Source organism: Caretta caretta, chromosome 21, assembly GCF_965140235.1.
Source record: "Caretta caretta isolate rCarCar2 chromosome 21, rCarCar1.hap1, whole genome shotgun sequence".
Taxonomy (NCBI): Eukaryota; Metazoa; Chordata; order Testudines; family Cheloniidae; genus Caretta; species Caretta caretta.
This window is the reverse complement of record NC_134226.1, coordinates 7,793,038-7,808,314: the sequence shown is the minus strand read 5'-3', so window position 1 is coordinate 7,808,314 and position 15,277 is coordinate 7,793,038. Positions and strand designations below refer to the sequence as shown.

The following is a 15,277-nucleotide window of genomic DNA, read 5'->3' as shown; positions in this document are numbered from 1 at the left end:
CTGCAGTAAGCTTTTTGGGGCCGGGACTGTCTTTGTTCTGCGTTTGTACAGCACCTAACACCCTGGGGTCTAGTAGTCCATGGCTGGGCGCTACAGTAATACAGAGAATGACAACAGGTTACATCAGTGCAAAGTGGGGCACAGCATGGTGCCTGCCATATCAGAATGGGCATGCGTCACCCCCAAATTGCACTGAGATAAATGACTGCATAAGGGTCAGGCAAGGGAGAATCAGACCCTGCAAGTGCGCAAAGGCAAAGCAGATTGCATCTTCTGTTCTGTAGGACGTTGCAAATGGAGGACTCAGGCCACAGGAAGCTGGAGCAACTTCTCTACCTTCCTTTGCGTCTGGCTCTTCACATCTCTTCCCCTTGGCTTTTTAAAGTGATTTAACTCTGTAAATAGGTTATCCACACCAACTTTGTAAGGAAGACTGTTTGCATGAAGGGCCCTATGCACAACAAAATTGCATTGGGCTGTGCGTACTATACACAAATCGAGCCCGACCCTGCTCTCACTGACACTAGTGTAACTCCAGAGTCCCTCCAATGATACATATGTCCCTCTATCCATCTGTCCATTCGTGTTGTGCTCGCTATAGCCAGACCCAGCCATCAAACCATCTCTCCATCTACCTGGGAGCACCAATCAGCATCCAATCCTTACTCACTAGGGGCCCCATCCTGCAGCCCTTACTCAGGCAACAGTTGCATTGACCTGTATTGGAAATCTTGGCCGAGCAAACCCTGCCCTATCAAGTAGTGAAAGGAAGCATATCCCATTATTAACAACCAATGTTACTTAGATATAGTTTCGTGTGTGTTTCCCCCCATCATTTAAACTTACCAGCAATTTTTAAAAGAAAACCTATTTCTGTAGGACCTCCCTCCCCCACTACCCAAACCCCACCATTTGCAGCTGTCCTGCTGCTCTGTACCAGCAGGGAAGTAATCACTGCTATTTCTCACATTGCAGCACTAGCCGCTTCGTTGGTGCGGGTGCATAAACGGAGATAGATTTGGGGCATAAGTTATCACTTTTAAACATAAACAACCCTCTTCGTTTAACTTCCATTAAACACAGAAAACAACATGAAGAAAATCCACTGTTTGCCAAATGGAAAGGGACAAGTTCAGTAAAGATCCGGGAGGCCAGGGGGAGGATATATTTGTTGTGCCTCCTTGGGGGGGGGCGGGATTACAAACAAAGAGGGAGCCAACAAAAAAATTAAAAAGCCATAAAGATGTCTGGAGAGTGTCATTGAAATCTCTTTGTCTTATTTCAATGGCAGTTTAATAAAAAGGAAAAAACAATAAAAACAAATCTCAGTGGTGGAATATGATACTCCAGTGTAATCTGGGGATCGTTTGCATGATAGCCCTTCAGAGCCTTTCTGGCTTACTATGGTGGCAGTGGGAGATTGTGTAAAACCCAGCAGTGTCACAATGGAGCATCCCCAGCTCCTATTCCTCTCAAGTGTTTTAGATGGGGTCTCTTTCTGCTCTGAGGTGTGTATTGAAGAGGTCATTAATTACATATCCTAGGCTTTAGTGCAATGCTACTTGAGCACTGTAATGCACACAGGCAGTTACTGTCTCTCCCACCTGTACATTAAAAAACAAAAACAAAACATAGCGAGGACAGGGACTCGGGACTCCTGGGTTTTTTTCCTTGTTCCTTTCATTTAGAAGTTAGAGCAGGGGATTGGGAGTCAGGACTCCTGGGGTCTAGTCTTCTCAAGGGAAGAGTGTGATCTACTAATTAGAACTGGAAGTCTGGACTCCTGGGTTCTTTTTGTGTGTGAGGGAATGTGGCTGATGGGTTAGGACACAGGAGTGGGGATCCTGTTTTCTATTCCTGGTTTTGTGAGGCAGTGTGTCTTCCTGGTTAGAACAGGTGAGTGGAGTCAGGAAGCCTGAGTTCTCTTCCTAGCTTTGGGAGGAGGTTTGTTAAAATGCCCCATGTTGGAGATAGATGCTTTACTAAGGCTTTTAAAATAAATCAAAGCAGGTGATACTACGTTTTTCACAGAAGCATAAAAGACTCTTTTTAGTATAAAATAATTTCCCCTGCTTGAACTTTAAAACAAACAACTCACATCTGGTCAACAGAAAAGGGAAAACAATGACAGTCAAGCTCAGACCTTGTGTGCCAACTTGAATCTTGGAGAGAATTTTTATGGCTGGTTATAAACTCCACAAAATACAGTTTTATAACAGAACCTGGGGATAGTCTTTTAATTCTAATGAGCATCACTAGAGTCTCATTGGGGTCAGAGGATACCAGAATGCTAGAGGGGGAAATGGCTTTAAATCTGAGTAGAGTTGGTGAATGAATAATTCAACATGAGTAATGTATTGACTAAGTTTGTCTCTTTTTCCTGTTTGGGTGAAATGCACCCACTGCAAAGAGCCAGCATAAGCCCTAAGCACCACTTAAGTTCCAATTAAGCCCTTTGTGAATTGTCTGGGAACAGATCCCAACTTTCCCATATTTATTTGTTATTCAAAATTATTCACCAAACAGATTCTGCACAAAATTCTTGCTCCACACCTTGTTTGCAAACAGTTCACAGTGAGTGCTTGACATTTGAAATTCAAGCTGTTTTTATAGGCCACAACAGGCCACATGGCATGCTGCTGTTTCCCTGACTGGATGTACATAACACTTAGAATCAGGTTTCCCTTGCAAATAGCTGTGAGTAAAAATTCAGAACTCTTTCTGGAAATATTCTTCAATAATCCCTTACAAACATTCCTGCCAGTAAACTCATTGGCTGGAATACTCATGGAAAGCCATTAGGCATGAACACAGCTGAACTGAATTCATTTGAAAATCTGTATGAACATCTGGAGGGAGATATTTGCACTATCTGCCTATCCCTAATCCCAGATGCCCTGTGGCTAGAAGATGAAATTCACCCATGTGCAGTGGTCTATATTCAAGGGGACTCAAGTGGGGCATAGTAGACTTTGGGCTGGCTGCTCTGCACAGAGCTGAATTTCACCCCAAGTGAGTATGAGCAGCAGCTTTGGATCTGTTGGGTCTGATTCTTCTTTTGCTTGCACGAGTTTCATGCTGGGGTAATTCTACTGGAATCAGGAGAGCGACTCCTGAATTATGCCAGTGCAGGGGAGAGGAGAATCAGGCCCTTTATATCTTAAATGCTCCCAATCAAGGCAGGGGATGTCATCAAGCAGTGGTGCTGGAACAAGGGGTGCTGCCGCACCGCCTGGCTTGCAGTAGTAATAACAAATGCCACATACATGGTTTCCATGATTTCTGTCATCAGCACCCCTACTATCAAAATTGTTCCAGCACCCCTGCCATCAAGCTCAGCGGGGATTAGGAGCACTGGAAATGCCACAATGTCTTGGAGCAGTGACTCATGATGGCTGACGCTGAGATGGAGAGAAGTTGTCGCTCACAAATGAGCAAGCGTACAAACTTTTGAGGGCCATAGGGATCAAGAAAGGGAGTGTGGATAGGCAGTGGATAGGGCACAGGACCAGGACTCAGGAAACCTGGGCTTTATTCTCAGCTTGGCTGTGTGACCAGGGGCAAACCAAGTCACTTCTCTTTGCCTCTGTTTTCCCTCCCTCCAGTTGGATATTTAGACTGCAAGCTCTTTGGGACAGGAAGTGTCTATCACTCTGTGCATGAACAGCACCAAGCATCATGGACCCTCCATCTCTGTGGGAGCTGCTTCTATAATGTAAACGTCAGCTTCATATAAGCAACAACACACCTTCCCACCTAGATCCCTGCTGGACCCTGCCTTTCCCCCTGGGAGAAGTGGAAGTCAGAGGGGCTTGCAGGGCCCCCATTGACTTAATGGTTTTAGATGGTCTGAGATGCGATCAGAGCAATTTTCTTTACCATTTATTGCCTTACTAAAACCCATTCATTGGAACAGCCTTTTACAAAACCAGCAATAAATATATGTATCGCAAAATACTCTACCCCATCAACAATCTCCAAACCTGCACGTATATTTTACTGCCTATACACTGATTGATGCCCTGGAACAGCTTCAGGCTTTTAAACAGCACTCTCTCTCTTTCTCTCTCTCTCTCTCATCTCATTTTCTTTCCCCTGGAAAAAACGTGGGGGCTGGGAAGCATGGGAGGCAGTCAAACTGCAGGGCCGTTCTGCAATATCCGGGAGCGTCATGGGAAGGACTCAGGGCTGGAAAGCAGGGGTGTACAAGATCAGGGTGCATTGGCAGAGATGTTGGAAGGCTTCGGCATTGCGGGATGTATCAGGCGGTGCCTGAGGTGCACTGACAGGGCAATGGGAGCCCCAGAAGGGAACTGCGGAGGTCTGGACTGAGGTGCACTGGAGAATATGTGTGGTGATCCATTACTGGAAAAGCAGGGGTTGCAGAAGGTCAGGTGTGTGCGTACGACCCTTACTTGAAAAGGAGGAATGCTGCAAGTTAGGACTGAACTACATTGGCTGAGGTAAGGGAGGAAGCTTGCATGGCCTGCCACCTGCCTGCCTGAGTCCACACACCCTGAAATAATAGCCCCAAGAAGCGTGAACTGCCCCATTCATCAGCCTACTGTCACCCCCAGGGCTGTGGCATGGGAACGGTGGCAGGGGGCACTGTGTGTGGGGTACCTAGGGACCTAGATTATTTTAATTGTCCCTGGGAATTGGGCATCCAAGTCCCCTTTGCAAGTTGCGTCCATAGTTTTTTTAGGGATGTGCACTGTGTACATCCAAAGTCCAAGGGCAGGGTCAACCCTTAAACAGAAGAGAAGCAAAAACTTCTGACTCACCATGTGCCTAGCTGTGCTTCCCATCACACCAACTCAGCCCAGCAAACTCCAACCCCTGTCTGCATCTCTGACACATCCTTGTCCATAAACTCACCTGGATTTTCTCTATGAGAGGACAAATATGAGCCAGGATTTGTCTTACTGTAGGAGCCAGAGGCCCCAGTTGAAATCTTGTGCCCATTGTGCTAGGGACTGTACATAGAACAGTCCCTGACCAAGAGAGTTTACAATCTAAATAAACATGATGTACAAAGGGCAAGAGATAGGAAGGATTATCATCCCCATTTTACAGATGGGAAACTAAGGCACAGAGTGATGATGTGCCAGTGCAATGGCTGCTGAGCACTTTTGAAAATCTGATTCCATGTGACTGGCCCAAGGTCAGACAGGAAGTCTGTGGCAGGGCTAAGACCTGAACCCAGCTCTCCTGAGTCCCGACTGAGAGCTTTAACCACAAGACCATCCTTCCTCTTAAAGGTAAATTTTGGTGTCATTCACTTTTATCTTGCTTTAGTTTTAATTCGCTTCAGAGAAGTAGCTTGCACGCCATCGTCCTGATTTGCAGGGTCTAGTCCTTTTGGGGGGTTTCCAGTTCCAGAAGTGGGCAGAAACCTGCAGTTTCCAATGCAAGGGATAGGGGAAGATACTTCTCCTGGGAGTGACAATTTCATTTCCAGGAGGCTGCTTAGCAGAATCAGAGAAAGTCGCTGGCACCTCCCACTCCAGAGTAAGAAGCAGAAGGATGTTTCATCAGTCAGTGCTCTGATGGCTCATACCTCATTGCCTACAGAGTCCAAGCGAAACACTGATCTCCTGTGTGTTTCCAGGCAAAAGGGCTGGATTGCAAAAGTGATTGGTTGCAGCAAGCTTCTATACACAGGGAATTAATTAGCAAGCCCCTCACATGGGCCCCTCTGGGATCGCTTTCTGGCTGCCAGGGCCAGGTCTTCAGTGATGTAAAATGGTATAGCTTTATGGATTTCATTAAGTCAGCTAGGTGCAACTGGACTGCCATGTTCCAAGGAAACTGTCCAACCTGCAGCATTCAGGGGTGACTCTAGGGCCTATTTTGGGGCAGTTCTCTGGCTGGTGCTATACAGGAGGTCAGGCTAGATGATCAGAGTGGTCCCTTCTGGCCTTGGAATCTATAAATCTACGACTAGCCAACATAACTAGGGGACTGGCTCAAGGTGAGCTCTGCAACATGGTACCGCAACACAGTAACATGCGACAGAGTCGCTGAGGGCATGGCGATCCGAAGCTGCCGTCGCTCCCGCACTGTGGATGGGTGAAAAGAACTTTCCTCACGGTGGAACCTTCCTCCCAGCGTCAGACTGAAGCATGTTTCTGAGGCTATGTCCACACTAGGCGCCCGTGTGCGATCCCCAGCTCGCACAGATGTACTGGGTGAGAGCTAGCACAAGTATAAATAGTAGCCGAGCTGCGGTAGCCTGGTTAGCTGGAGCGGCAGCCTGCCTTAGCCGCGCAGTGTGTGTACCTATGGGATTCGGGGGGGGGGGGGTTGTACTCGGCACGGTTGAGCCATGCTGCCACTGCAGTTGCCTGGGCTATGGTGGCTACACTGTCACTTACATTCCTGCTAGTTCTCACCAAGCTACCGAAAGTATGTCTGCATGAGCTGGGGATCACACCCTTAGCTCGTAGTGTAGACGTAGCCTGAGAAACATTGGGATAATCTCCTACTCTCTCCCCGCCACTTCCTTTTAATTTTATGGCAGCCTCTGAACTCCTGGCTTCCAGCTGGAAGTAGACAAGCCAGAATATCATGTGTAAAGCTGTTCTTGGGATATGTCCAGTACATCCTTTTGTTTGCCTTTCTATCTAGCTGTCTGTCCCAATGCAACTTGTCAGTTGCATATGCAAAGAAATGAGGATCACAGCGATTCCCCTCCTAGGAAACTCTCTATGACTCTTTCAATCACCTGCAATCTGAAGCAAGGTCAGTGCTTAGTGGCCATCTTCCAGTGGAACACAGTGACTCAGCTAGTAAGAAAAGTGTAGGCAAAGAGAGATCCTTAGTGCACCAGGCTGGAGGTAACTTTACCCATGGGGAAAGAGTCCCATAGCCTATCATCATCATCTGAGAAGGCAGCATGGGAAAACTTCCAGGAAAAGCTGCTCCAATCAAATCCCTCAGCCCACTTTTGCAATCTCACGAGGTTCAGAGATGCACCCAACCTTTAAAGTGCTTGTCTAGACCGAACCCCAAGCCTTCTGAGGTTCTCCCATCTCCATCTCTGGCTAATTCTTGGTTCTTAGGCTTATTACACACACAATTATATCAGTTAGGGATGGCCAGGAATATGAGTCAGATCCTCAGCTGGGGTAAATCAGCATTGCTCCATTGTAGTAGATGGAACTGAGTCCATTTTCACCAGTCAAGGATCTGTCCCTGGGAATTTGTGCCTTCCCCGCCTACTTTTAAATGTGCCACGCGATGGGGCTCCCACCACTCATTCTGGGAGGTGATTATGCAGGCTAATAGATCTCACTGTCAGGAAGTTATCTTCTGAAGTTTAGGCAGAATTTTCCCCTTTTCCTAATCTCCTCTGGTGACTCCCAGTTATATTCCCCTCGAACCAATAATTCCTCTGCTTCCTGTGTGGAGAACTTAGGTGCTGACCTTGCTATGCCCAGAGTTGCAGACATCTCTTGCTGGATGCCACCGGGAGCTCAGCAGGGTTCCAACTCTGCTGAATGTGCCCATGCAGTGGAACGCAGAGGCAGCGCTGTGTCGCTCTGTATCCTGCATGCAAGTTCTTCCCTCCCTCCGCCCTCACAACTATCTCCCTGGAACTGAGACACATCTCCGGGCGCATGTGACAGATAATGTGGCTCAGTGCCACATAATGCATAACAAGATCAGATCTGTTCTGGTTGGGTACAAAGGGTCCTACTCAACAAACCACTTTAATTTCCATTGTGCGAGCGGAATTTTATCAGGGTTCTAATGACGCCACTTCATAAAGACAGGTAGCGTTATCGCTGCTCACCCACTCCGCCCCCCCTCACCCCCGATAGCGATAGACAATTTCCTTGTTTTTACATTACAGCCACACGGCTATGGGAGAAGATAAGGGGCAAGATTGCAATGTAAGGGTGGGGGAATACACATCCCCTTGTCAAAAATAACTCAGATGAAAGGAATGGGATTAATAGTAGGACAGCAATATTTAGCTGGGCTCATTTCAGACCCACCAATGTCCCTTCTCCAAGGAGGGCAGTTATTGGACAAAGAGGGTAGCAGGGTGAGTGCCTGCCTTGCTGCTCCCAAGTTGGGCCTGATCTAGTAATGAATAACAGCCCCCAGGCTGTCCGTCGGCTATCTTTCCCCAGCAATCAATGCACCTCTGGAGGAGTCAGAGTCTCCCTGGCCTTGCACCATGGGTAGCCATTTACATTAGTGCAAAAGTGAGAGCGGCGTGGTTGCAAAATGCTGGCATTCACCCCTGTACACCACCACCACACAGTGAGCCAGTGCGTTCTGAGTTGGTAGCGTTTGACACACGCTTTGTAAGAGGGTGCAGATTGCAGACTGATTGGGAATCAGGCCCTTTATTTAGAACTGGATTAGCGGTCTAGGTATATGGAATCCTGCCTCAGCACAGGGAGATGATTTAGATGGACCTGAAGTCCATTCCAGCCCTTCATTTCTGTGATTCTATGAACTGGAGGGTGGGGGTCAGTTGGGGTGACCTAGGATGGTGAGCCAGGAGTAGGAGACAGATGAGGGGGGTTCCCTCACAACTATGGGGGGCGCCAACAGCAGGAGTCAAATCAGAGGATCAGGCTGTGTTTCCCATCCATGAGTGGGGAGCCGGGAACAGGGGACAGATCAATGAATCCAGACTTCCCTGATCCCCTGAGCAGAGAAGGGATTGGGGAGCAGGCGGCATGGTAGGATCGTGATGCTAGCACTGAGAGTTGGTTTCGTTACCCTACTGTGAGTATCAACTCAATCTTTTAAAGGCAGAGGATCTGACCCTGAAGCCTTTATGCAGGCAAAACTCACCCTGGCTTTGCTAGGCATTTGCCCTGCCTCTGGGCTGCCAGATCAGACCTCTTGTGGCTGCAAGGCAAGCTGCATTGGGCTGTGCACTGGAACTGGCAATCTCAAACAAACCCACAAGTCTCCTTATACAGATTCGGATTTAACGTGGAACCTGCCCTAGCTGAAGAAGGGACCACTGGACCCAGGACCCTCGCATGTATTATTACCACCATTTGCTTAACATTTGCTAAATGCGAGAAGTGTGGCCGGGACTACCCAAAGCACAAAACTCCCTGCCCTGAAGAGCTCATGGGGCTTATACTTTAATTGCTGGCCCAGGAATAAGGATCTGCACTACCTGCCTTGTGTGCCCCATTGGTTCAGGACCAGCATGGCCGTGTGAGGGGGTGAAAGGGAAGGAGATTCCCACAGTCTCAGCCCTCTGAGAGCCTGTGAACAGGAGCCTGAGTGTCCGAGGTGCTGAGTGCCCGCTGCTGCCCACTGAGACCAAGGGGACCTGCAGGTTCTCACGCCTTCATTCTTTCCCATTCCAGTCCTGGATAAGGGCATACATTGGAACTGAGCACATGGCATCCCCTAGGGCCATCACCACTGGCCCACGGCCTGCAACCTGTTCAAGACCTCCTGCACAAAGGGCATTTCCCTTCCATTCAATGCCCGATCCCTAGTATCCACAGCTCTCATGCACTCCCCGCCCAAAGGGGCTTGGCTCTCCTTTGGTCAGTTTCTCCTTGCCATTGCTGATATCCCCAGGGCATGACTTTCTCTGGGCACAACCCTATCATGCCTGGAGTCTTAACCAGGTACTAGAGGGAGCAAGGGACTTGCTGAGATCTTTCAAGCCCATTTTTGTTCCAGGCTCCAGCACAGAGCAAGAGGCAGAGCAGGAGGGAGAGACCTGGTTCTTGTCCAGGCATCGGAGCAGAGGAGGGGGAGAGAGAAGACAATTGATGTCACTGCTAAGCATAGCAACACTGGAATCACACAGCCTTATTTACACTGAGCACCCGGGGGCATGGCTGCTACCCTCCCACTCCCCTGCAGCCTGAGCCTCCACTCTGTTACTAGGGCGGATTTCATAGCAGTGCTACTGGTGATGGGGGCAGGGGGAGTCTATGACGGAACACAATAGCAGAGGAAAAACAAATCCCCATCAATCTGCTAGAAACAAGAGCTCACCCTAACCTCCCAACTCAGCCTTGCTAGGCACATGATTATACACTGCACAGCTCTGGCAGGCTGGAGTCACGAAACATCAAAAGAGGGCTGGGATTTTTAGCATGCCATGGGGGGAGGGGTGTATAGGGTGGCGAGTGCCTGCATGGTGTGTGTGAGCCTATGTGGGTGGGGTGTGTGGGGGGGTGGAGAAGACCTTGCCAACAGCAAGGCAGCAAGACCTTGCCAACACCATCAGTTGTCCTGGTGTTTCTCCTGCTGATACCACGGGGCAAGAGAGGGGAGCAGGCACCCTATCCCCAACCCCAGCTTGCTTAACCAACCCTTTGCTACAGCAGCCTGATGAGACTGCTCCCTTCTGTGCTTAACACTGACACATGGGCTTCACCCCTTGCTACCCTGCCTCCACCTCTGGGTGCTGGATGACAGACAGACAGCCATCTGCATGGGCTTTCCTTTCCCTGGGCTCTGCGGGCTCTGGAGGGTGGATGGTGGGTGGTTCTTTTGCTTGTTTGCTTGCTGCCAGATGCTCTCCAGAGCAGGCATCCCCTTTGCAAAAGCACTGGGTACATTTGCAGTGCTATTCCAGAGTCAATGTCCACTGTATTTGTCAGCTGCTCCCAGGTTTTGGCTTGAGGATCACTTTTTACTTTGCAGTCTCTTGTGCTCTGCTCCGCTTTCCCCTCTCCCATCTGCGAGCTGAGCTCTGTGCTGGCAGGGGTGGAGGTAGGAGGCTAATGGACCAGGCTAGGTTATTTAACACAGCCTCTCTCCCACATCTAACTTCTCTCGCTTAATGGTTTTCATTCATCTCAGCCACAGAAGGGTTAATGTGCTGAAAATGTTGGTTCCTGGCCAGATCACATCCTCTTGGTGTTCTTATCCAAGGCTGGATTCTGATCTCACTGCCACCGGTAAAAGTCCACCGCATCTCCATTGCTTTCACTGGGGTTATTCCAGATTTACACCAGTCACTGAGAGCCGAATCTGGCCCTGGCTCCATTGATTCCAGTGGAGTTTCCAGATTTACACCAGTGTAAATTAGATCAGAATCAGGCCCTTAACATCTGTGCCACAGAAAACCTTCCTTTCTATCAGCTGCCTTATCCGTCCCTGACTCAATCTTGTTTTCCCCACCTGTTCATCTTAGCGCAACTGAAACACACAGGAACCACAGCATCCCCCCCATGCACATCCCCCCACACCCCTTGCCCCTTTTTTCTCAGCATTTAGCATCTGTCCTAGAAATAAGAGGGAGAGAGAGAAAGAAATGCACTGGGAAAAAACAACCACCACCCAACTCTGGGTGCCAAGGCTTCCCCATCCTCAGCCGAGAGTCGCACCATGCAGCCATGAATGCACCCATGCTTTCCCCATCTCCCCTTGCCTTCTGTGCACTGACGATGCCCGCCACCAAATAGATGGATCCCAACTTACCCTTGGACTCTCCTCTGGTCTTCTAGCGCCGCTGTCATTTGCCTGTCTGCTCCCTGACACGGACATGCACACATCAGGTTCAGACGGAGCCCCGGAGCTGACAGACAATGGGGAGCTGCGGTTTCCTCTGCAGCCGGCGTAATGGACCAGCCAAAGCTGAGGAGTTTCTGCTCTATGCCCCCCACACCCGACCTCCCCACACACACACTTTATTTCTGTTCTCAGAGATGATGGCCAGCCAATTTTCCCCTCTCTCCCGCTCTCTCTCCTTCAGCTACTTATCTGGAAGCAGCAGGGAGGGACCATCATTCTTCCCCCTCTCACGTCGCATTTGTAAGCACACACACTCCACTCTCCTTGGCTTTCAGCAGCTTCCCACCACCTCCTCCTCCTCTTTCTCCATCCTCCCTCCTCCTCGCTGGAGCCCTGTCACTGCAATGTGCCACCCACCTGAATCAGCTCCTGCCTGCTGTGCCACTTAACCCCTGAGGCGCCAGCAAGCTCTGCCTCGTAAACAAGGGGGGCCAGAGAGGGCCGGAAGGCCAAGAGGCGCCTGGCAGAAGCAGGGAGCCAAGCAGATTGCTGGCAGGGCTGAGCCTCACAGCACAGGCAGGAGCATCAAAGGACTCAACTGCAGCTCGTCCTGTTTAAATCGGTTTGAAGATCGGCGCCTCTGGGGACACAGATGGCTTCCCTGCGTCCCTCAACGTGACACGTGTCTCTCTCTGTCTGAGATCTTCCCCCGCCCCGCCTCCCCCGTTTGGGGCTGTTGAAAAGGCCGAGATGCGGAGGGAAGCCTTTGTGGGATGAACTAGCAATTGGTTTGTGCCCGTCCGGCTTGCCAGGGCCCTAGCCCCAGCATGCCCATGGCTCCTCCCGCTCCCATCACACAATACTGGCTTGTGGTGTCATGGTGCCACGCTGCCCTGGGGTTCCTTATGTTTCTCGGTGCTAGCATGGAGACCAGTATCTTGGCACTGAGGCACTGTAGGGCTCCCCACACTATTCTGGTGTCATGGCAGGTTGGCACTGAAGCAGCTCTGGGTGTCAAGGGGTCAGCAGCCACAGTGGCGCAAGGAGCCCTGGGGTACTTGCTATGGCTTGTGGCACCCTGGTGCGGCAGAGGAACCAAGAGACACCTCCCACCTCATTGCAACGAGCCAACTCAAAATGGCATGGCTCTGTGGCATCCTCGTCTGCTTCTGCACCCTCTTCACCAGCTGACACATTTATTTATCACTAGGGCATGCTGGGGGCTCAGCTGCTCTGTACCTCTCCCGGCTTGTCTGGGTCATGGCGTCTTGGCAAGGAGGACCTTCCTTTTCTTTTGCACCAGCCTGGCTCAGGGGCACACTGGGCCTTGGCATGGAGTTGGCTGGGGTTCCTCACACTTCTCTTTGTCTGGGGATTTTTAAAGCCTCACGAATTGCAGGCTCCACTCTGCCACCATTTGCTTCCCACCCTGCTGCAACTTCTAGGCCTTGTGGAACATCTAACAAGAGACAGTGTCACTTTCCTACCGAGCCACATGGAAGTCACCTGTGCCCTGGTGTCTTCCTCCATCTTGCCCCAGGTGGAACCAAGCAGGCCTCAAACAAACTGCTTCTGGCCCACATCCTCACTTGCCACTTCTAAAATCCTAGTGAGTTCATTCAGATCTTGTTCCCTGTAATTACATCGCATGCTCAGCTTGGCTGTTAGTGGCAGGAGTGTAGCAGAGTTTACTTGAGGTTGGGCTGGGTAGAAATCTGAGCTGGCTGTATTCAAGGCCTAACCTTTCAGAAAGGAAGGATGGCTCAGGGTTTAGGGTGCTAGCTTGGGACCTAAAATACCTGAACTGAATACTTTCCTCCAACACAAGTTTCTTGTGAGACCCTGGGCAAGTCCCTGAGCCTCTCTGAGCTCCTATAAAATAGGAATGATAACACTGTCCTACCTCATGGGGGTGCCGTGAGGATAAACACAGTAAAGACTGTGAGGCATTCAGATAGCTAGTAATGAAACCCAAATATGTACCTTAGGCAGAGTTCTGAGTTCAGCTTTGGCAGATAAGAATTTTCCACCATGTCATGGTGCTGGCCCAGAAAGGCCTGTGCCCTAAAATCACACTCTTGGCGTGCAGGTGAAAACAGAGTCACAACTGTATGGGGGAGAAGAGCCTGGGGCGTCAGGACTTTGACAGCAGCACACAGGGAGAAAGCAAGGACTCAGCTGCCTTCCTACTTGGTTACATCTCCCCTGGAACCTGCATTTCAAGGATGGGCTTCCTCTGGGATCGTTGACCTACAAAATGACTGAAAAATCACTCCCTGACCCCACCATGTCCCAGAGGCAAGGGATTGTGGGCGTTCTTGGGGGTTGCAGCGAGGGAGAGGGAGTACACTCTATGTTGCAACATCATATCAAGAGGACCTCAGATTGCAGAGGCCAGTGTCCTCTTGGCAGGTTGTGTTTGTGTTTCCTTCCCCCACCTTTCCAACCATTTCTCTCTCCACTTGAAAACACTGAAAAGAAGCCACCACGCCTAAGGGGCATCACCTGCAGTAAGAAGAAGTAGCCACACATTGGAAACAAAGAGTTGGAGGAAACCACAGCAGAGACAACCACCTGAGCCGCCCACCTTTTTACAATGTGGTTATGCCATAGCAGGCTGCACAATTCAGATCTGGATCCAGATTTCTGACAGCCCAAAGTCCAAGGTGTTTGGATGCAGGGTTTTGGTCAGGCTCATTTAAAAATTGGGGGCTATACAGAATTTTTTAAATCCAGATCCACCTTTGGAGTCTGAACCACTCCAAATGTCTGGGTTGTTCTGACCTGTGATTTTAGCTCAAGCCCATTCAAATAGGCATGGGACCATGTGCAAAATTCAGATCCAGATATGGGTTTTGAACAAAGCCAGTGAGAGCCTGGAACTGGGGTTCTGGTTTGGGGCCCATTTCTTGTCCCATGCTGATGTAGCTGGCTGACTCTTGTCCCATGCTGGTGTAGCTTGCTCTTCAAGACCATCGTTGCCAGCTGACATCTGACCTACGCCATCCCTTCACAGCCCCAGATGGCTGATGTCCTGGAGTTGCTTGCATCCTGGATGCCCTAAGAATAACAATGACCATTGTCTTTCTGTTTCATGCCTTTCTCTTCCTCATTAGACTGGAGATGGGATTTGGCTTGGTTCCAGACTACTCACCTGGGGCAGTGGGCTGGGCAGTGAGATGGGGAATACACTAGAGAGGGAGACCCGGGAAGGGACTGCAATGACCTGATTTTGTTGGCCATGCTGCAAATAACATAACGTTCCTGCCCGTGTGCCAGAGCAGATGGGTGATGCTGTGGCACTTTGGCCCTGATTCAACAAAGCATGTAAGCATGTCCTTTACGGGACTTAAGTGCCTGCTTAAAGTAAAGCAAGTGCTTAAATCCTTTGCTGAATGAGGGATTGACTGTTGAATCAGGGACTTTTATTTAGCAGGCATCCCTTGTGAATAGCAACAGATGAACCTCCAGGCAGGGTTTGGCTTGGAGAAGTGCCTGAATGGCTGACTGAATGCCTGAGTCTGAACCCACAGGAATCACTGGGAGTTTTGACATGGGTGTTAATGGATGCAGGGTTAGGTCTCTTGTTATTATTCAAACTGATCGAGCTTCTTGATTTTGCAGAGCTGACCCGGATATCCCCTGAGAACACCTTTCCCCATGAGATTCCCAGGCCTCTGGTCAGTTTGGAAAACCCTTAAAAATGTGGTGGTTGTATTTGGGCAATTCCACTGCCAGAACTGAGGAGAGTGGAGAGGCCTGGACATCGGAGGTGGGAGAAAGCTGGTGTCCTGTTAGGTTTGCAAAACCTGGT

The 15,277-nt window shown here is 49.8% G+C and overlaps 1 protein-coding gene across 1 annotated transcript in view; it reads right to left on the bottom strand.

The window, feature by feature from the left end:
• Window positions 1-11,853, bottom strand: part of LRRN2 (leucine rich repeat neuronal 2) — a 94,039-nt gene extending 82,186 nt beyond the window's left edge. Inside the window, exon 1 of the mRNA XM_048826249.2 lies at window positions 11,431-11,853. The gene's annotated coding sequence lies outside the window, so the exon portion shown is untranslated. The remainder of the gene's footprint in view (window positions 1-11,430) is intronic.
• Window positions 11,854-15,277: the final 3,424 nt, after the last annotated feature.